Source organism: Microcebus murinus, chromosome 5 (genome assembly GCF_040939455.1).
Source record: "Microcebus murinus isolate Inina chromosome 5, M.murinus_Inina_mat1.0, whole genome shotgun sequence".
NCBI classification, from domain to species: domain Eukaryota; kingdom Metazoa; phylum Chordata; class Mammalia; order Primates; family Cheirogaleidae; genus Microcebus; species Microcebus murinus.
In genome coordinates, this window is record NC_134108.1 from 92,809,184 (window position 1) to 92,831,920 (window position 22,737).

The 22,737-nt window shown below is 43.3% G+C and overlaps 2 pseudogenes; both read left to right on the forward strand.

Moving 5' to 3' along the window:
- The first annotated feature begins 2,008 nt into the window (after positions 1–2,008).
- On the forward strand, positions 2,009–5,232 carry LOC109730844 (proline-rich nuclear receptor coactivator 2-like; annotated as a pseudogene).
- A 143-nt stretch (positions 5,233–5,375) lies between these two features.
- LOC105869172 (ribonuclease H1-like) lies at positions 5,376–10,966 on the forward strand (annotated as a pseudogene).
- The last annotated feature ends 11,771 nt before the right edge of the window (positions 10,967–22,737 follow it).

Consider the following 22,737-nt stretch of genomic DNA (forward strand, 5'->3'; position numbering starts at 1 on the left):
CCCAGAGTGCTAGGATTACAGGCATGAGCCACTGCGCCCGGCCAAGGCCTCTTCTTTGTGGTTCACACATTTTTTATTTAGCTTTGCTCATGCCTTAGATAGCTTCCTTGGGAGCCTAACTGACTTTGCATATTTCTCTTGTTTGATACAGAGTTTGGCTCTTCAGGGCAATAAGTCCTATTTGCCTAATTCTACATTGGGTGGGGTGGGTGAGAAGAGATGGCCATTTCTGTTGCTCTCATATACTTCCTATAATATCATTGTAAAGATACTTTGAAAAGAAACTTAAACTCAGCTAGGATGGCAGCTGGCACTTATAATCCCAGCTACTTCGGAGGCTAAAGCAGAGGATTGCGTGAGCCCAAGAGTTCAAGATTAATCTAGGCTACATAATGAGATTTCAAGACCTCATCTTTAAAAAAATGAGAAAACCTAGCCAGGTGTGGTGTGCACCTGTAGTCCTAGCTACTCAGGAGGCTGAGGTGGGAGGATCACTTCAGCCTAGAAGTTTGAGGCTGCAGTAAGCTACACTTATGCCACTGCGCTAGCCTGGGCAACAGACCAAGACCTTGCCTCTAAAAAAAAAAAATTAAAAATTAAACAAAACCATAAACTCTAGAAAGCACTTAATGTAAATATTATATTTTAAACAGAAGATAATAACTTTCACTTTAGCATTTATTGTGCTTGAAGGTCTATCTCCTTTTATCTCCATAATACGTTACACTGGTATCTTGGTTGCACTAAACACTCCAAGAAGCTTTCAAGCTCTCCCTAAATTTCAGTGCATTCTGCAGTCAAACATTCATAAATTCAAAGCCTGACCCCACCACTTACGTGGTAAGTATGAACTGTACATATGTTACCCTCAGAGTCACTAGAATGTAAGCTACCTGAGGACAGGGATTCGTATCTGTTTTGTTTGTTGACTCCTCTTGTCAGGGAGGAAAAACTTTTCCTCTATCATCTTAGGTTCAGTAGTTTGGGGCCTGGGAGTTAAATTGACAAAAGACAGATTAACAAGAGAATAGACAGAGTTTATTTTGTGTGCGCAAGAAACACAGATGCAGGGTGCTCAGTGATAAGTAACTCAAAGGGGTGGTTAGAATGTGGACTTTACATACTTAGTAGGCAAAAGGCTTCTATGAGTTTGTAGGAGAGTTTCAAAATCACCTTTCTCCATCTTACTTAAGTGGGATCTTTGGCTGGGTCTAGGAACCAAATTGACACAAGACAGATTAACAGGAGAAAAAGCATGTAAGTTCTATTAGTTTTACATGAACATCTCCCCAAGCAAGTAAAATCCAAAGAAACGGCCAAAGCAGAAAGCTTTTATAATATTTTTGGACAAAGAACAATAAATTTGTGACGAAGTGACAGGACACAGGGATCTGGACTAGGGGCAGTAGATTCTAGGGAAGTCACTAGGAGGTAGGTGGGGACGTGTGAAGCTAGTGGAAGTGTCACTTCAGTGAGTTTGCTTATTCGGGTCCATTCCCAGTCTCTGGTGATAAGGATCATTTCGTTGCCCTGGTATGGGGAAAGGCACCCCTCCCAAACAAGTGTTTATGGCTTGCTGCGTGAAGGAAATGGCAAGTCACATAGTCCTTTGGCCTACTACAGTTTGTCCAATGTTTTCAGCTTGAAATAATCAATACACCAAGTGGGCATATTTTGGGGTGAAATATTCTGGATTTCCTAAGGAAGAACAAATAGATTTCTTTAGGAAAGACAAATGGGCTCCATTTTGTCGGTAGAGGCAGAAGGAGGAGATTGGGCAGGAGACGCTAGGTGGTGAGCAACTAGCGCATCGGTGCTCATGGGCTTTGTTTGATCCATGCCTCCTCTCTCCCTGGAAAGGGAGGGAGGCTTCCCTGTCGAGAGGGGGGTTGCCTTCGCAGTTCCGAGCTGGGCTCGATCGAAGTCGCTAGGGCTTCTCTCAAACCTGTGTGCTGAGGAGACTCAGATGTTGGCCTCAGCTCCTAGGCTGAACTCAGCAGATCGGCCCATGAAAACGTCTGTATTGAGACAAAGGAAAAAGGATCCTTCAGAAAGCAACGCCTATTATCCTGGGCTTGGCAACAAGGAAGAGGACAGGTAGTGGAAATCCTACAATCCGAAAAACAGGCTGAAAGGTGACAAAGAAGCTGAAGACAGGTGGTGCAGAAAGGTATAACATTCCAGCCCCTCAATCCAGAAATGTTAGTAAGAACCAACAACCACTTAATAGACGACCAAGGATCAGAATTTCCAAATGAAGATTGTTCATAAGAAAAAAGAAAGAGGACATGGTTATAACTCATCAGCAGCTGCATGGCAGGCCATGCAAAATGGGGGAAAGAACAAAAATTTTCCAAATAATCAAAACTGGAACTCCAGTTTATCAAGTCCCAGCTTACTTTTTAAATCTCAAGCTAATCAAAACTATGCTGGAGCCAAACTTAGTGAGCCACCATCGCCAAGTGTTCTTCCTAAACCACCAAGCCACTGGGGTCCTGTTTCCTTGAATCCTTCAGATAAAGAAATAATGACATTTCAACTTAAAACGTTACTTAAAGTACAGATACAAGATAACAAAGTAGCATTTTTATTTATTTCTTTTTTCTTTTTTTTTTATTTCGGCAAATTATGGGGATACAAATTTTAAGGTTTCAATAAATGCCCTTTCCCCCCTCCCCCCACAAGTCTGAGTCTCCAGCATGACCATCCCCCAGATGGTGCACATCTCACTCATCATGTATGTATATACCCGCCCCCCTCCCCCCTCCTCCCTGTCCAATACCCAATTACTGTAGTACCTATGTGTCCACTTAGGTGCTGCTCAGTTAATACCAGTTTGCTGGTGAGTATATGTGGTGTTTGTTTTTCCATTCTTGGGATACTTCACTTAGTAGTATGGGTTCCAGCTCTGACCAGGAAAATATAAGATGTGCTATATCACCGTTGTTTCTTAGAGCTGAATAGTACTCCATGGTATACATATACCACATTTTATTAATCCATTCTTGGATTGATGGGCACTTGGGCTATTTCCACAGCCTTGCAATTATGAATTGTGCTGCTATAAACATTTGAGTGCAGGTGCCTTTTTTGTAGAGTGTCATTGGATCATTTGGGTAGATGCCCAGCCCAGCAATGGGATTGCTGGATCAAATGGTAGATTCACTTGTATCGCTTTAAGGTATCTCCATATTGCTTTCCACAGAGGTTGAACTAGTTTACAGTCCCACCAGCAGTGTAGGAGTGTTCCTCTCTCTCCGCATCCACACCAGCATTTATTGTTTGGAGACTTTTTGATAAAGGCCATTCTCACTGGGGTTAAGTGATATCTCATTGTGGTTTTGATTTGCATTTCCCTGATGATTAGAGATGTTGAGCATTTCTTCATATGTTTGTTGGCCATTCTTCTGTCTTCTTTAGAAAAGTTTCTGTTCCAGGCCGAGGCTGGCGGACTGCTCAAGGTCAGGGGTTCGAAACCAGCCTGAGCAAGAGTGAAACCCCATCTCTATTATAAATAGAAAGAAATTAATTGGCCAACTAATATATATAGAAAAAATTAGCCGAGCATGGTGGCGCATGTCTGTAGTCCTAGCTCCTCGGGAGGCTGAGGCAGGAGGATCGCTTGAGCCCAGGAGTTTGAGGTTGCTGTGAGCTAGGCTGACGCCACGGCACTCACTCTAGCCTGGGCAACAAAGTGAGACTCTGTCTCAAAAAAAAAAAAAAAAAAAGACAACAATGAGATCATCTCTAGGCATCTATTAGAATGGCCAGAATCCAGAACGCTAACACTAAATCATGCTAATGATATTGTGGAGCAACTGGAACTCTCATTCATTGCTGGTGAGAATGCAAGATGGTACAGGCACTTTAGAAGATAGTTTAGCAATTTCTTACAAAGGTAAACATACGTTTACCATATAATCCAGCAATCCCATTTCTTGGTATTTACTTAAGTAGGTTGAAACTTATGTCCACACAAAAACCCTGCATGCAGATATTTACAGCAGCTTTATTCATAACTTCTAAAACTTAGTTGCAGTGAAGATGTCCTTCAGTAGGTGAATGGATAAATAAACTGGTATATGCAGACAATGGAACATAATTCAGCACTAAAAAGAAATGAGCCATCGAGCCATGAAGAGAGATGGAGGAAACTTAAATGCATATTACTTAGCAGCCAATCTGAAAGGTGATATCCTATATTCCAACTATATGACATTCTGGAAAAGCAAAACTATGGAGACAGTAAAAATATCAGTGGTTGGCAGGGGATAGGAAGGAGAGAGGGATGAGTAGGCCGAACACAGGGGATCTTTAGGGCAGTGAAACTATTCGGTATAATACCACAATGGTGGATACATGACATTGGACATTGGTGAAAACCCATGCAACGGACAAGACCAAGAGCGAACCCTAATGTAAATTATGAACTTTGGGTGATAATGATGTATCAGTGTAGGTTCATTCATTATAACAAATGTGCCACTCTGATGTAGGATGCTAATAGTACAGGAGGCTGTCTGCGTAGGGTATATGGTAACTTTCTGTCCTTTCTGCTCAATTTTGCTGTGAACCTAAAACTGCTCTAAAAAATAAAATATAGGTCAGGCGCGGTGGCTCACGCCTGTAATCCTAGCACTCTGGGAGGCCCAGGCGGGAGGATTGCTCGAGGTCAGGAGTTCGAGACCAGCCTGAGCAAGAGCGAGACCCCGTCTCTACTATAAAATAGAAAGAAATTAATTGGCCAACTAATATATATAGAAAAAATTAGCCGGGCATGGTGGCACATGCCTGTAGTCCCAGCTACTCGGGAGGCTGAGGCAGAAGGATCGCTTGAGCCCAGGAGTTTGAGGTTGCTGTGAGCTAGGCTGACGCCACGGCACTCACTCTAGCCTGAGAAAAAAAGCGAGACTCTGTCTCAAAAAAAAAAAAAATTTTGCTGTGAACCTAAAACTGCTCTAAAAAATAAAATATAAAAGAAAAAAAATCAGTGAGAGCATTTGACCTCTGATGATAATAGAATTAATTGCTAGCTTGTCTCCAGATAGCATAAAACAATCCAAGTCTTATCATATTCTATAGTCAAGAATCAAATAAATTGAGTCTGTAAAGGTGCTCTATTTAATTGTTATTCAGACAAAACTGCTAACTTTTGACAACCTGGGCATGGATAGGAGAAAGTGGTCAGAGAGCTCAGCAGCTGTAGGCATTTTTAAGAACAAGGGGGCTTAAGTAATAAACCCTTTAAGAATTTACAAATGCCAACACTTTGGGAGGCCAAGGCAGGAGGATTGCTTGAGCCCAGGAGGTTGAGACCAGCCTGAGAAACATAGTGAGACCTCATCTCTACCAAAAAGTAAAAGAATTGGTCAGGCATGGTGGTGTACACCGGTTGTCCCAGTGACTCGGGAGGCTGAGGCAGGAAGATCACTTGAACCCAAGAGTTTGAGGTTGCTGTGAGCTATGAGCACGCCACTGCACTCCAACCTGGGTGACAGAGCGTGACCCTGTCTCAAAAAAGAAACAAAGAAGAGTTTATAAATGCCCTTCATCGTCTGAGCTTGAGACTGGAGGCTCGCAGAGCACATGTTCTGGGACAGTTTGGGGCTCCAGTGAGCACCAGCATTCCTTGACGGCAGGAATACGCAACTTAAATGTAACTAAGAGAGGGTCTCCCCCAGAAGGTGCCATCTCCAAAAGCAAGAAGGTGAAGGCCCCTTGTTAAGGAGGCAGTGAGGGCTGCTGCCTCCCTGGCTCCTGCTCCTGCTCCTGCTGACCAGGACCCCTGACCAGGGCCGTCTTCTTCACCCCTCAGGCTCCCGCAGCACAGAACCAGGCTTGGTACAGACACTGGGCTGGGACGATATGGGCCAACCGGGCCTGGCTGAGAATGTGATGGAGAGTATCAAAGTCAAGGGCGGGCGCGGTGGCTCACGCCTGTAATCCTAGCACTCTGGGAGGCCGAGGCGGGCGGATTGCTCGAGGTCAGGAGTTCAAAACCAGCCTGAGCAAGAGCATAGACCCCATCTCTACTATAAAATAGAAAGAAATTAATTGGCCAACTAATATATATAGGAGAGAAAAAATTAGCCAGGCATGGTGGCGCATGCCTGTAGTCCCAGCTACTCGGGAGGCTGAGGCAGGAGGATGGCTTGAGCCCAGGAGTTTGAGGTTGCTGTGAGCTAGGCTGATGCCATGGCACTCACTCTAGCCTGGGCAACAAAGAGAGACTCTGTTTTAAAAAAAAAGAAAAGAAACATTTAATTCTAGTGCCTCTCTCCCCTCCATTCTTACCCTCCAAGTCCACAGTTCCTGTAAAAGGCCCACTGTTCGGCCTTTGCTTCACCATTGCCCGGTACTTTGAGTGCCACTCCCTCCACTCCAGACCTTTTTCTGGATCCTCTTGTTCCTTCAGGCATTAACTGCAATTTCACCTCTTTAAAGAAGCCTTCACTGATCACCGAATATAAAGAAGCAACACACGCATGAACACACACATACAAACACACATTCTCTGATTCTTTATTCTATACCACATTCTGTTTATAGAGGCTTTTTTCTGTCTGAAGGTCTGAAATTGTCTTTATTTGTCTATTATTGTGTCTTCCATTAGATGGCAAGTGCTTGATCTTGTCCATCTTTTGCCAAATTATATGCAGTTTCTGCAGTGCCTGACACATTGTAGATGTTCATTAAGTTCTGACTTCGTGATCTGATTCTGCTTACACCAAGTAACTTTCATATTTTGCTTTGATCTCATCTCTTGGGAGAGACTTGCTACTCATGAAGAATTTTGATTCCTGTGTAGGGTAGATCATTGCAGTAGATCAAGAAATAATTATTATGCTTATGACGTGACTTGGAAGGCATCGAGCTCGGCACAGGAATCTCTGACCATACAAGCACTTTCAGCCTAAGTTACATTTTGCACCGTTATCCACTCCGGTTCGTATGTACTTCGGTTAGTCCTCATCTTCCCTGGAAGGGGTTGCTGGTCCTTTAACATGAAAGAACATATGTGGTCATTAGGCACTTCGGTGATAAATTTTCCTTCCAATAATTCCTACCAGGATGTCTGGCTCCTAGACATGACTGTGTTTAGCAAATTTAGGGAATGGTGCCCTTGATAGTCTCTCTTATGCATTCATTCACTCATTATTTAGAGACAAGGTCTCACTCTGTTGCCCAGGCTGGAGTGCAGTGGCCCCATCACAGCCCACTGCAACCTTCAATTCCTGGCCTCAAGCAATTCTCCCACCTAGGTCTCCCAAAGTGCTGGGATTATAGGCAGGAGCCGCTGTGCGAAGCCCACACAATCTCTTGTCTGTTTTTTCAATCTCTCTTTTTCTCCTATCACAATCTCCCTACACTACTCTCTCCCCTCCTCCTATCTTCCAATCAGGCCTATTCCTGGACATCCCTCTCCTTCTAATTAGTAACCCTGTCCTCACTCTATCAGACATATCTGCCATATCTGTTATATCTTAGGGGTCCTACTTTTTGTTTTTTTCCTTTGAGACAGAGTCTCACTTAATTGCCCAGGCTAGAGTGAGTGCTGTGGCGTCAGCCTCACTCACAGTAACCTCAAACTCTTGGGCTAAAGCAATCTTCCCGCCTCAGCCTCCCCAGTAGCTGGGACTACAGGCATGCGCCACCATGCCCAGCTAATTTTTTCTATATATATCAGATGGCCAATTAATTTCTTTCTATTTATAGTAGAGACGGGGGTCTCACTCTTGCTCAGGCTGGTTTCGAACTCCTGACTTTGAGCAATCCGCCAGCCTCGGCCTCCCAGAGTGCTAGGATTACAGGTGCGGGCCACCGTGCCCGGCCAGGGGTCCTACTTTTAAAGACCTTTCCCAGTGAACTAGATAGGGGAAACCCCCATCTATTACTTGACACATCAGCCACCTGAGACCCCGCCCCTCACAGAAGACCTGCATCAGCATAACACTAACCTATCACCTGGTGCATCAACTAACCTATCACCTGGTACATCGCCATAACACTAAACCTATTACCTGGCTCATCAACTAACCTATTACCTGGAGGCACATCAGCCACCTGAGCCCCCAACCCTGGGGCCACCCCAGCTTAATAAAAGTAGGAAAAATCAGGTAGACAGGGCTCAGAATTTGGGGGTGAGAACCCTCTGAACCTGCCAGCAAATAAACTCTCCACGTGCCACTAGGTTTGTCCTCGGAACCGCCCGCTGTAACACTTGCTGTAACAAACTCTTCTCAAGTGGGAATAGGATCATAGGTGATATGAATGAGTAGAAGGTTTATGGTGGACTTTTTTCTTTCTTTCTTTCTTTGTATATTTCCACAACTTTCTGTGAATTGGTTACATTATTTTTATAATTGAAAGTTAATTTTTAAAAGTTAAGCCAGGGCCAGGGGCTCAGGCCTGTAATCCCAGCACTTTGGAAGGCTGAGGCGGGAAGATTGCTTGAGGCTAGGAGTTTGAGACCAGCCTGAGCAACATAGCAAGACCCTGTCTTTGCAAAAAATAAGAAAAATTCGGCAGGCATGGGAGTACGTGCCTGTCGTCCCAGCCACTCAGGAGGCTGAGGCAGGAGGATCGCTTGAGCCCAGGAGTTTGAGGTTGCTGTGAGCTATGATCCTGCCACTGTGCTCCAGCCTGGGAGACAAAGCAAGACCCTCACTTAAAAAAAAAAAATGTGAAACCAAGTTATCACTAGGACAAGGATGGCATTGTTCCATGCTCAGTCATTTGTACACATTCTTCCTAATTCTTGCCATTATTGAGTATCATCTTATTATTTAATGACTTTTGTTAAATATATGTACTTAAAAAAAACAACTTAAATATAATGTAAAAGGAAATTGTATATAACCTCATAAAATGGAAAAGCATTTGCCACAAATAGAAATCAAGTGTAAAAATAAACACAACAGAAATAAAGCAATTTTCTCAAATCTGGTTCAGTACCGTTGCCTGCTGAAGGGTGAGATCTTTTGTTAAAAGAATGATTAGCAAGTGTTAGGGATCTTCTCTTAGATTTAATCACAATGATTGGGGGAACAGCGAGTTATTATTATTTAATACAATGAGTCTGTTAGCTCTTTCAAGGTCTGTTTGCACTTAAATGAAGCAATGCTGGAGACCACACCTTGGTTGAAGGGAAAGAATTCTCTCTAAATTGCATTTCAGGTGCAGGGGCTGCGGGGCTGAAAGAGGTATGGTGCACATGTCCTTGGGCGTCCTAAAATATCTGGCCTCCCAGGCAGGGATTAAGGTATGTGGGGGATAGACTACTCATTCCCAGGCCGGGGACCCCAGCCCCGCAGCGACTCCCACAGATATTCAAGCAGGAAAAATCATGTTGTTTTTTTTTTTCTTTCTACTGTAAATATTTGCCATGGACAAGCAGAGGGAAAAAGAAATACAACAAAAATGAACGCAAACAAACTGTTGCAGAAGTAGACATGTGCAAAATGGTCCTCACAGCTTTTTTCCCTTTTAATTTAGTATTTGCTCATTGCTACAGTTAGCATCACTACCTACAGCTGAAGAGCTAAGGAGACGCTAAATCGATTAAGATGATGACGTAGTCAGAAAGCCCTAGATTTGGAAGCAGGAAACCTGAAATCTGATCCTCCTTTGACGTTGCTTAGCTGTTATGATTATTTTGAGCAATGTATCCCATGGCCTACCAATTCTCACTTTCCATTAAATCTTCCATTTTCTCCCCCTTAGGTGAACAGATTGGCTTTGAGGGCCACAGTGAGCTCCTCTGCAAGATGGGAACAACATAACACAGCTTGGATGAAAAGAAATTTTAAACATTTAAATTTTAAAAGTAAAAAATTATAAAATTTAAAAAAGAAAAAAATTAAATAAAAAAAAAAGATGGGAACAACATCATATCCCCTCATGGAAGGCAGGGGACTGGTCTAGTTAATCTCTTGCACCCACCAATTGGAGGATCATAACATCATATGAATTAGAGAAAAGCAACCGTACACTGGTGCCTCATTCCTGAACACAAAGCAAGTGTGAAATATACCAATGTTTGAGCAAGTAGCAGTAGCAATATGCAAGATGTAGCAAGTAGCAATAGACAAACTGTTGTTTATTTATTTATTTATTTAGAGACAGAGTCTCACTTTGTTGCCCAGGCTAGAGTGAGTGCTGTGGCATTAGCCTAGCTCACAGCAACCTCAAACTCCTGGGCTCAAGCGATCCTCCTGCCTCAGCCTCCCGAGTAGCTGGGACTACAGACATGCGCCATCATGCCCGGCTAATTTTTTCTATATATTTTTAGTTGGCCAATTAATTTCTTTCCATTTATAGTAGAGACGGGGTCTTGCTCTTGCTCAGGCTGGTCTTGAACTCCTGAGCTCAATCAATCCACCCGCCTTGGCCTCCCAGAGTGCTAGGGTTACAGGCGTGAGCCACTGCGCCCGGCCAAGACACATTTTCTTACATGGGAGACTTGGTCGTCGTGTACACCGATGGCTGCTGCTCCAGTAATGGGCGGAGGAGGGCGCGGGCAGGCATCGGTGTGTACCGGGGTCCGGGCCGTCCCCCTGAACGTAGGCATTAGACTTCCTGGGCGACAGACCAACCAAAGAGCAGAAATTCATGCAGCCTGCACAGCCATTGAACAAGCCAAGGCTCAAATCATCAGTAAACTGGCTCTATTTACGGGCAGTATGTTTAGTATACATGGTGTAACCAACTGACGGGGTTCAAGGCTGGAAGACAAGTCCTGGGAAAGAGGCGATCAGCAAAGAGGACTTCGTGGTGCTGGAGCAGCTCCCCCAGGGTATGGACATTCAGTGGATGACGCTCCTGGTCACGCAGGATTTGTAGGCAATGAAGAGGCTGACAGGTTAGCAAGAGAAGGAGCTAAGCAATCTGAAGATGGAGCAAAGTGACTTTGGGACTTGAGGAAACTTGAGCCAGTGGCGCTGTCGCTGCCTGTCCTTGCACGGAAGAGAAGACGGCAGGCTGGGCCGCTGCCCGCTCGGGCAGACCCGGCTCTCACACCGCGCCGGGAGGCACGGCAGCGTGCTGTGATGCGAAGTGGTTACCTGGGCAATAAATTGAACATCTCTGAGATCTGAGAATTGTGTGAGATTTCAGCTTTATGTTTATTGACACTGTTCTTGCTTGTTTTATTACAGTCTGGCCCCAAATGTCACGGCTTTCATTTTGATAAGGAATCAATAAAACATTGATTAAAAGATGCAAAGCCTGCCTGCCTGCCCTCCCTCTCTCCCTCCCTCCCTCCCTCCCTCCCTCCCTCCCTCCCTCCCTCCCTCCCTCCCTCCCTCCCTTCCTTCCTTCCTTCCTTCCTTCCTTCCTTCCTTCCTTCCTTCCTTCCTTCCTTCCTTCCTCTCTTTCCTTTTTAAAAAAATGTCAATAGATTTAGGGGGTACAAGTTTTTTTTTGTTACATGGCTGAATTATATAATGCTGAAGTCAGGGCTTTTAGTGCACCTGTCACCAAAATAGTGTACATTGTACTCAATAGACTCTACCCTTGTCCTAGTTTCCCATGTCCATTACACCACTTTATGAGCATATATACCAATCATTTAGCTCCCACTTATGAGTGAGAAGATGTAGTATTTGGTTCCCCCCCCCCTTTTTTTTTTTTTGAGACAAGGCCTTGCTCTGTTGCCCAGGCTAGAGGGGAATGGCATCAGCCTAGCTCACTGCAGCCTCAAGCTCCTGGGCTCGGGTGATCCTCCTGCCTCAGCCTCTCAAGTAGCTCAGACTACAGGCATGTGCCACTACACCCAGCTAATTTTTCTATTTTATTTTATAGAGATGAGGGTCTCACTCTTGCTCAGGCTGTTCTCGAACTCCTGGCCTCAACCAATTCTCCTGACTTGGCCTCCCACAGTGCTGGGATTACTGGTGTCAGCCGTCATGGCTGGCTTGTTTTTCCTTTTTAGTACTAGCTCTTTTTAATTTTTACAATTTAGTACTCGTTTAAAAATAAATACCATACACACAAATATATATGGTATTAAAGTTCTGAGCATAAATTTGTAAAGTAAATTATATGCTGAATTAAGTTACACTGAAATGAACAGCCCTGGGGTTTATTAAACTACTCGTGTTTGTGGAAACACATGCCAGCCACAAACAGCTATGATTAGTGTTTATCACGTGTGTCTTCCTCTGCTTCTACCTCGAGAACAATACATCTGGGGACACTACAACCCGTATTTTGGCTTTTCAAGTTTCTAAGGTCTTGCTTGTAATGTATTTCCATTTAAGATGTTACGGCTAAGATGCTCCATTCTGTTCTTTCCTTGAGCGCCTATTCTTTTGCCATGTTTTCTTCTTGAGTAGCTTTCAACCTGATGTTCCTTTTCCTTTCTTTCTCCCACCTAAGGAGGTTTTCTCTTTGTTTGATACTGGCCAGCTTCAATGGGACTCTCAGCAGGTGCCATCTGGCCCTGAATGGAAGGATCAGAGACAGCCTTACGAGATGATATTTTAACAACCTTGATACTCAAGGAAGGGACTTATGGGCCGGGCGCAGTGGCTCACGCCTGTAATTCTAGCACTCTGGGAGGCCAAGGCAGGAGGATTGCTTGAGCTCAGGAGTTCAAGACCAGCCTGAGCAAAAGCAAGACTGTCTCTACTAAAAACAGAAAAAACTAGCTGGGCATGGTGATGCACACCTACAGTTCCAGCTACTCGGGAGGCTGAGGCAGGAGGATCACTTGAGCCCATGGGTTTGAGGCTGCAGTGAGCTAGGCTGATGCCACGGCACTCTAGCCCAGGCAACACAGAGCAAGAGTCTGTCTCAAAAAAAAAGATAATAAAAGGGACTTATGAACTAACATTAGACTTCAGTTTTTTCCTGCTCTAGAGCTGAAAAATGCTGCTATCTCTCTCTCTCTCCTACAATAAAACTCAGGGTTTTTCTCTATCAATACCCTCATGGCAATACCCTCAAGGAAGACTTTTCCTCATCAGATGAGGTCTCTGAATTGTCTTCAGTGTCATTCTCCGTGGTCTGAGCCTCTGGTTTCAGAATGCTCTCAGGGGGTGTGTAGGGAGACTTCCAAGCCAGTTGTATTTGAATAGATCCATTGGGTTTTCCCGCAGGGTCAATGAGGTTAAAAAAGAAAAAGAAAAAAAGAATTAAAAAAAAAACAGAAAAAAGATGCAAAAAAAAAGCAGTGGAGATGATGTGGAACAGAGGCTATCAGCTGGGGTTGACTACATACAAGAGGTACAGGAATTTTGAGGGTGATGGAAATGCTCTCTCTATGTCTGGGTGTTTATAAAGCTGTAGAACTGCACACCTAAAAGGGCGAGTTTTACTCTTTGTAAGTTACACTTTAATAAACCTGGATTTTATTTATTTATTTATAAAACAGAACATAATTATATTTCAATACATAACTTGTGTACAATCAAAAAAAAAAAAAAAACAGGCTGGGCACGGTGGTTCACGCCTGTAATCCTAGCACTCTGGGAGGCTGAGGCGGGCGGATTGCTCAAGGTCAGGAGTTTGAAACCAGCCTGAGCAAGAGCAAGACCCCGTCTCTACCATAAATAGAAAGAAATTAATTGGCCAACTAATATATATATGTAGAAAAAATTAGCTGGGCATGGTGGCGCATGCCTGTAGTCCCAGCTAGTTGGGAGGCTGAGGCAGAAGGATTGCTTGAGCCCAGGAGTTTGAGGTTGCTGTGAGCTAGGCTAATGCCACGGCACTCACTCTAGCCTGGGCAACAAATCGAGACTCTGTCTCAAAAAAAAAAAAAAAAAAAAAAACCCACAGTAAAATAAACAAGAAAAAACATGGTATTCCATTTGCAATGCTTGACATAATGTTAACATCCTAGCCGGGCGCGGTGGCTCACGCCTGTAATCCTAGCTCTCTGGGAAGCCAAGGCGGGCGGATTGCTCAAGGTCAGGAGTTCGAAACCAGCCTGAGCAAGAGCGAGACCCCATCTCTACCATAAATAGAAATAAATTAATTGGCTAACTAATACATATATAGAAAAATTTAGCCGGGCATGGTGGCGCATACCTGTAGTCCTAGCTACTTGGGAGGCTGAGGCAGAAGGATTGCTTGAGCCCAGGAGTCTGAGGTTGCTGTGAGCTAGGCTGATGCCACGGCACTCACTCTAGCTTGAGCAACAAAGTGAGACTCTGTCTCAAAAAAAAAAAGTTAACATCCTTATCATAAATGAGCTCTTAGAAATCTGTAACAGAGAGACTAATATTACTAGGGAAGTGAAAATAAAAGGAATAAAGGAAAATTAAATAACACAAGTGAGGCAGGGCGTGGTGGCTCACGCCTGTAATTCTAGCACTCTGGGAGGCCGAGGCAGACGGATCGCTCAAGGTTGGGAGTTCAAAACCAGCCTGAGCAAGAGCGAGACCCCGTCTCTACTAAAAATAGAAAGAAATTAATTGACCAACTAAAAATATCTATACAAAAAAAAAAATTAGCCGGGCATGGTGGTGCATGCCTGTAGTCCCAGCTACTTGGGAGGCTGAGGCAGGAGGATCACTTGAGCCCAGGAGTCTGAGGTTGCTGTGAGCTAGGCTGACACCACGGTACTCATTCAAGCCTGAGCAACAAAGTGAGACTCTGTCTCAAAAAAAAAAAATAATAATAATAACACAAGTGAGTAATAAGGCTATATTAAGATGATGTAGCTTAACATCATTAATAGATGAAAAAAGCAATTTCTTTGTATAATAATATTACATTACCAATGATTAAAAATACTGACATCTGACACTTGTTCAATTTTAGGAAGTATGGGAAGTTTACTCAATATATATTAATAGATTTTGTATATACTTTGCTCCTACAGTTCCAATCCATAACGATTATACCAACACAGGAGTTGGATGATTTCAAACTTACAGAAGCATCTTCACTACATAGAAAATCTGTGGTTAATATATTATCCTCCCCCCAAAAAATTACTTATGTAACAACATTTTTTTTTTTTTTTTTTTGAGACAGAGTCTTGCTTGTTGCCCAGGCTATAGTGAGTGCCATGGCATCAGCCTAGCTCACAGCAACCTCACACTCCTGGGCTCAAGTAATCCTTCTGCCTCAGTCTCCCAAGTAGCTGGGACTACAGGCATGTGCCACCATGCCCGGCTAATTTATATATATACATATATTAGTTGGCCAATTAATTTCTTTCTATTTATATTAGAGACGGGGTCTCGCTCTTGCTCAGGCTGGTTTCGAACTCCTGACCTCGAGCGATCCACCCGCCTCGGCCTCCCATAGTGCTAGGATTACAGGCGTGAGCCACCTCGCCCGGCCTATGTAACAACATTTTAATAAAAAAAAAATAGATTGGTGATAGAATTAGAAATAAAAAGGCACTTAAGTAAAAATACTATAATTTATACTATTCCATGTCCTTTGTGTTCTTGAAGGTTTTTTGTCATAAATCTGCCTTTTAAAACAAACAGATGAAGCCCTGAGCTAAGGAAGAGAGGGGCAGGAAGGACGCTCTGCAGAGAGGGCTTGGCACCTGGAGACCACGCAGAGCCTGTGCACGCTGACCTGCGCCAGCCCAGAAGTCTTCTTGGGAGTCACTGTCCTGCCGCCTCCCACTATCTGATTCCATCGCCTCCGGGAGAAAAAAAGAAAAGATAAATTCAGCTTCTCTTTTTTCCTTTGTGATTGCTCTCCCTTTACCTTTGCTTCCTGCTCTAGCTCTCCTAAGAGGGCAGGCAGTCTCTTTTCTCGTAAATTCAGCCGGGCTGCTGAATTTGCCCTGACCTTGATTTAACCAGAACAGCCTGTTCCAGGGACGGGACAAGCAGCAACCAAGAATTTTTTTGGTAAAGAATCTGACGGCATTGATCTAAGCAAATGAATAATAGATGAGTGTATTTACTGCCAGCAATCTGGCAGAAATTGGTGGAAAAACATCCAGTGTGAGGGGTCGAGTCATTGCACACCTGCAAGGCCCCGCACCCCCAGTGAAGCTGGAACCAACATCCGGCTTCTGGAAACTGTTGCTTGCTTGCCATGGAAACTGTTGCTTGCTTGCTTGTTTGCGCCAACTTTGCATTGTTCGAACCCCTGTATAGTGGGGCTGCCAGCCAACCAATCATGTTAAAGGTCAATGCATGATCCACGCGTGATCAGCCACTGCATAGCGTATGCACCATAGGGATAAAAGGCCCGCTGCAACCCCGGTCGGGGTCCTTGCCTGTAAGAGTGGCCACTGCGTTGGTGCTCAAGGCTTGGACCCTGGCTAGCCAGAAAATAAACTCCTCTTGTGTGTTTGCATCCTCGGTGTCTCTGTCTCTCTGTTGGGTGGGGTGGTGAGAGGTAGTAGACTCCCAACACCAGGAAGGGTTAAAGAGAAAAGAGCGTTCCCTTGCCAACATACTTCCCCGAGTGTGTGTGTGTATGTGTGTGTGTGTGTGTGTGTGTGTGTGGCGAATTCTCTTCCTATTTCCATTTTGGCAAATGTGTCTCACATCTCACTGGGCTAAACCTGCAGACCCCCTTTACCCCGCACCAGGACACCTCTCAGACAAGGGGACTCGCCTATTTATTCACAGCCTACTTCTCTCATCCTAAATTACAGCCCCAAATGCTTTGCTGGGTTGTCATTCTCATGACATCTGAGTGTATCTGTTAAAGACTTAAAAGTTGATTGATTAGCAAAATAATAAACCATTTTATTCTCCTGTACATCTTCAATTTCCAGAGCTAGTATATTCATTTGTTGATGAAGTATTGCCTCTTGTCACAAGAACTTTGGTGACCAAGAAATCAAACTCAAAAGAATTTTAGAAAAGTACTACTTTCACATTTAAATTTTTATTTTAAAGTTTATTTTTAGGCCGGGCGCTGTGGCTCACGCCTGTAATCCTAGCTCTTGGGAGGCTGAGGCGGGCGGATTGCTCAAGGTCAGGAGTTCAAAACCAGCCTGAGCAAGAGCGAGACCCCGTCTCTACTATAAATAGAAAGAAATTAATTGGCCAACTGATATATATATAAAAAATTAGCTGGGCATGGTGGCGCATGCCTGTAGTCCCAGCTACTCGGGAGGCTGAGGCAGAAGGTTTGCTTGAGCCCAGGAGTTTGAGGTTGCTGTGAGCTAGGCTGACGCCACAGCACTCACTCTAGCCTGGACAACAAAGCGAGACTCTGTCTCAAAAAAAAAAAAAACAAAAAACAAATAAAGTTTATTTTTAAAATGTCTGAGTGGGTAATACGTTCAAAATATAAGAGAAGATGGCAGAGTGAAAAGATGTCCTCCATCTGCCCAGCACTTCCTCACTAAAGCAAATTTCCTTTGTATTTTTCCAGAGATTTTAATGCATATGAATATAAATATTTACCCATGTATATATGCCTGGAAGAAAAAGTACACACATCATAAGGGATTAGCTCAATGGTTTTTGTCAAAGTGAACATACTCATGTAATCCTAGATCAGGAAAGAAAATGTTATAACTTTGACTCAAATGGTACAAAAGCAATTTATGTAACCAAAATATTTGTGCCCCTGCAATATTCTGAAATTAAAAAGAAAGAGAAAAGAAGGTAGAAAGGGAGAGAAAAGAAAGGAAGGAAGGAAGGAAGGAAGGAAGGAAGGAAGGAAGGAAGGAAGGAAGGAAGGAAACAAAGAAGAAAGAAAGAAAGAAAGAAAGAAAGAAAGAAAGAAAGAAAGAAAGAAAGAAAGAAAGAAAGAAAGAAAGAAAGAAAGAAAGGAAGGAAGGAAGGAAGGAAGGAAGGAAGGAAGGAAGGAAGGAAGGAAACAAAGAAGAAAGAAAGAAAGAAAGAAAGAAAGAAAGAAAGAAAGAAAGAAAGAAAGAAAGAAAGAAAGAAAGGAAGGAAGGAAGGAAACAAAGAAGAAAGAAAGAAAGAAAGGAAGGAAGGAAGGAAACAAAGAAGAAAGAAAGAAAGAAAGAAAGAAAGAAAGAAAGAAAGAAAGAAAGAAAGAAAGAAAGAAAGAAAGAAAGAAAGGAAGGAAGGAAGGAAGGAAGGAAGGAAGGAAGGAAGGAAGGAAGGAAGGAAGGAAGGAAGGGGAGAGGAGAGGAGAGGAGAGGAGAGGAGAGGAAGAGAAAGAGGAGAGGGGAAAAAGGAGAGGAGGGGAGGGGGGAGGGGAGGGGAGGGGAGGGGGAAGGGGAGGGGAGAGGAGGGAAGGGGAGGCAGGGAGGAGAAGCAGGCTTATCCTTTGAGCTCTGGACTTTGAGACCAGCCTGAACAAGAGCAAGACCCTGTCTCTACTAAAAAAAAAAAATAGAAATTAGCTAGACAACTAAAAATATATATGTAAAAAAATTAGCCGGGCATGGTGGTATATACCTGTAATCCCAGCTACTCGGGAGGCTGAGGCAGCAGGATTGCTTGAACCCAGGAGTGGAGGTTGCTGTGAACTAGCCTGACACCATGGCACTCTAGTCGGGGCAACAGAGTGAGACTCTGACTCAAAAAAAAAAAAGAAAAGAAAGAAAAGAAAAGAAAACAAAGAAAATGTTACCAGATTCTCAAAGCCTGTATCCAGTCCTTGACCAGCCCCCTGGTTCACCCCCTGCCCACCATCCTAACTTCTAACACCATAGATGAGTTTTGTCTGCTTTTGAACTTTTCATAATACACTATGTAGTCTCCTGTGCTCAGCTTCTTTCTCCCCACTGTCATGTGCATCAGATTCAGCCATGTTGTTTGTTATATGTAGTAGCAGTTAAATTATATGTTGTTTGTTATATGTAGTAGCAGTTGAATTCTCATTGCTAAATAGCATTCAGTTATAATAAATAATATACCACATTAAAAAAAAATCTGGTCTACCATTTGTTGACATTTGGGTTATTCCCAGTTTAAGGCCGTAACGAATAGTACTCCTATAAATGTTCTTGTCTTTAGGTGGATATACATAAGCATTCTGTTGCATACCTAGGGGTGAAATTTCTGGATCATAGGGGATGTATGTTATGCTTTAGTACATTAAACAGTTTTCCATTTTATAATCCCTTTAGGACTCTAAGAAGATAGTTGCTACATCTTCAACAATACTTGATACTATCTTTTTCACTTTAGTCATTCTTCTGAGTGGTTTTAATATACATTTTCCTAAGTAATAATAGTTGAACTTTTCATATTTACTGGTCATGTGGACAGCCTCTTTTATAAATACATGTTCAAGAACTTTGCCCATTTTTAAACTGGCCGTGAATCCTTTGTTTATTATTTGTATTAAAATAGTTTTTCTTTCGGGGGGCTTCCTATTTTTTTTTTTTTTTTTTTTTGAGACAGAGACTCGCTTTGTTGCCCAGGCTAGAGTGAGTGCTGTGGCATCAGCCTAGCTCACAGCAACCTCAAACTCCTGGGCTCAAGCAATCCTTCTGCCTCAGCCTCCCGAGTAGCTGGGACTACAGGCATGTGCCACCATGCCTGGCTAATTTTTTCTATATATTTTAGTTGGTCAATTAATTTCTTTCTATTTATAGTAGAGACTGGGGTCTCGCTCTTGTTCAGGCTGGTTTCGAACTCCTGACCTCGAGAGATCAGCCCGCCTCAGCCTCCCAGAGTGCTAGGATTATAGGCGTGAGCCACCACGCCTGGCTGGTGGCTTCCTTTTTACTCTCTTAATGGTATCCTTTGATGAGCAGAGGTTCTTAATTTTAATGTAGTGCAATTTATAAATTTTATTTTATGGTTAGCACTTTTTGTTTTCTGCTGAAGAAATCTTGGTCTCCCTAAGCTCGTGAAAATATCCTTCTATGCTTCTTCTAAGTGTCTTATGTTTTCAGATCACCAGTCCATCTGATTTTTGTGCATCATGTAAGCTGGGGGTTACGATTATTATTATATATGAATATCCAGTTGACTTAGCACTGTTTTTTTCCCACCACTCTACAGTATCACTTTCATTATAAATCAGTTGCTCATATATATGTGCTTCTGGACTCTATCCTGTTTCATTGGTCTATTTGCCGTTCACTGTGCCAATACCACACTTAACCACATTGAACTATGAGAGCTTCACAATAAATCTTCATATCTAGTAGTTTCAGTCCTTCAGCTTTGTCCTACTCCACGATTGCTTTGGCTATACTTGGCCCTTTGCATTTCTGGAATTTTCCGTTTAATTATTTTTGGACCACAGTTGACTGCGGGTAACAGAAACCAGGGGCCAGGCGTGGTGGCTCACACCTGTAATCCTGGCAGTCTGGGAGGCCGAGGTGCGCGGATCATTTGAGCTCCAGAGTTCGAGACCAGCCTGAGCAAGAGCGAGACTCTGTCTCTACTAAAAATATAAAGAAATGAATTGGCCAACTAAAAATATATAGAAAAAATTCACCAGGCATGGTGGCGCATGCCTATAGTCCCAGCTACTTGGGAGGCTGAGGCAGGAGGATTGCTTGAGCCCAGGAGTTCGAGGTTGCTGTGAGCTAGGCTGATGGCATGGCACCCTCGCCTGGGCAACAGAGTGAGACTCTGTCTCAAAAAAAAAAAAAAAAAAAAGGAAAGAAAGAAACCAGGGACGGAGTGGCAGGGGGGAGTTGCTACAGTAGTTTTCATTTAGGCATTGTCAGTAATAATCCAGACTCATTCCCTTAGGTAGGGAAACTACAGAAGTAACCAGGGCCCCAGGTTGAAAATCACTTAAATTCTTTTCCAAAATTTTTGTATTTAACTATTTCAAGGATCCCTTCAAATGCAATTATCTTCAGCAGGTGGGGCAGTTCAGGCTAAATGGCCGTGGCTTCCCACCCTCCTATTCCCTTGGGTTAGATGGCTGCTTCTAGTTTTTTATCCACTGGTAACAAGTAAGCTTGGAAAGAATGAGGAAGAAAGGCAGCTAGGGGGTGTCTGGGACCAGTTAAGCACCTGCCTATCCTTTTGTACATTGCATTGTTAGCCCAATGACAGTGCTTACTTAGTTATCTGCAGCATGTGACTTAAAAATGCATAATACCAATATTGCCATCCAAGTGATGCTTCTTGTATTTAATTATTGACCGGTAGAGATTCTGCAGTTTTTATATTGATTTTAAACGGGAATTAATGGTGACATAGAAAACTGTCACCCTCCCCTCTTCCCATAAGTCTTGGGGCCAATTACAGCCATACCTACATATTGGAGTAATGAGTGCACCCTAGGGCACAGCTCAGTTTTTAGTTTACCAGGTCCCCAAGAGAAACCTCCTCCAAAGCTCCGGATGCAAATCTGAGGGCTGTCCCACTGCAGACATGGGAGGAGCTTGAGTTTGGGGTTGACAGGCCCAGGGATGAGGGAGGAGTAGCTTTTCAACTGGTTTTGTGCTGGTTTTCTTTTCTAGGTAAAGATAATCTCTATTTGGGCTATATCTTTTGGTTCTCTTGAAGGCAAGAGCAGCTGCACTAAATACTCTTTAGATTTTTTTTTTTTAACCAATCCATTTTTTAATTCTTAAATTCTTGACATTACAGAACTAAACTGAAATTTTTTAACATTCCACTCTTACATTTCTTATCGACAAACAAAGATTTTTTTTTTTTAAACATAGGAAAATTTTCTGAGATCATCAGTCTCTAGTGGTCTAAGGGACATCATCTGTCCAAATTATGTAGGTAACATTTTTTTCTCTATTTTTTTTTATCTTCATTTTCTCTTTTTTGTGTTCTCCATCACGTTTCCTTGGTTACCTTGCCCCAAACCTCCACCCAGGCCTCGTCAAAGGCCCCGTGATTCTCTTCAACCACAACTCCATCAAGGAAATCTTTAAACCTGACAAAAGTAAGTGATTTGTTGTATGTTGACTTCTTGATGTAGTTTTAAAAGATTTCTACCTATTTAGATAATTTAAAATTTATGTTATCTAAATGTGTGGGCCAGGCGCGGTGGCTCATGCCTGTAACCCTGGCACTCTGGGAGGCCGAGGCGGGCGGATTGCTCTAGGTCAGGAGTTCGAAACCAGCCTGAGCAAGAGCAAGACCCCGTCTCTACTATAAATAGAAAGAAATTAATTGGCTAACTAATACATATAGAAAAAATTAGCTGGGCATGGTGGCACATGCCTGTAGTCCCAGCTACTCGGGAGGCTGAGGCAGAAGGATCGCTTTGAGCCGGGGAGTTTGAGGTTGCTGTGAGCTAGGCTGATGCCACGGCACTCACTCTAGCCTGGGCAACAAAGCGAGACTCTGTCTCAAAAATAAATAAATAAATAAATATGTGAATTATGTAGGAACAAATGCAGTTAGGAGTGAGAGCCCACTCCTAACTTCTCCTTTGCTGTTATTTTGGGGAATTCTGCTTTGCTTTACAGAAATCCACTTTACTCACAGGCACCAATTTGGTGTGTATGAACTTGACCTTCCTTTGACGTTCACAAACAGGAACACAGCCAGGGAGAGCTGGAAACAACACTGGTTACGGGGGTTCTAGAGAAGGCCTAGGTCTCAAGTTTCACTTTTCCACTTAATACTTAGTGACTTGGACAAGTTGCTTAGACTTTTTTTCTTTCTCTCTTTCTTTTTTTTTTTTTTTTTTGAGACAGAGTCTCGCTTTGCTGCCCAAGCTAGAGTGAGTGCCGTGGCATCAGCCTAGCTCACAGCAACCTCAAACTCCTGGGGTCAAGCGATCCTCCTGCCTCAGCCTCCCGAGTAGCTGGGACTACAGGCATGCGCCACCATGCCTGGCTAATTTTTTTTTCTATATATATTAGTTGGCCAATTAATTTCTTTCTATTTATAGTAGAGACGGGGTCTCGCTCTTGCTCAGGCTGGTTTTGAACGACAAAACCTT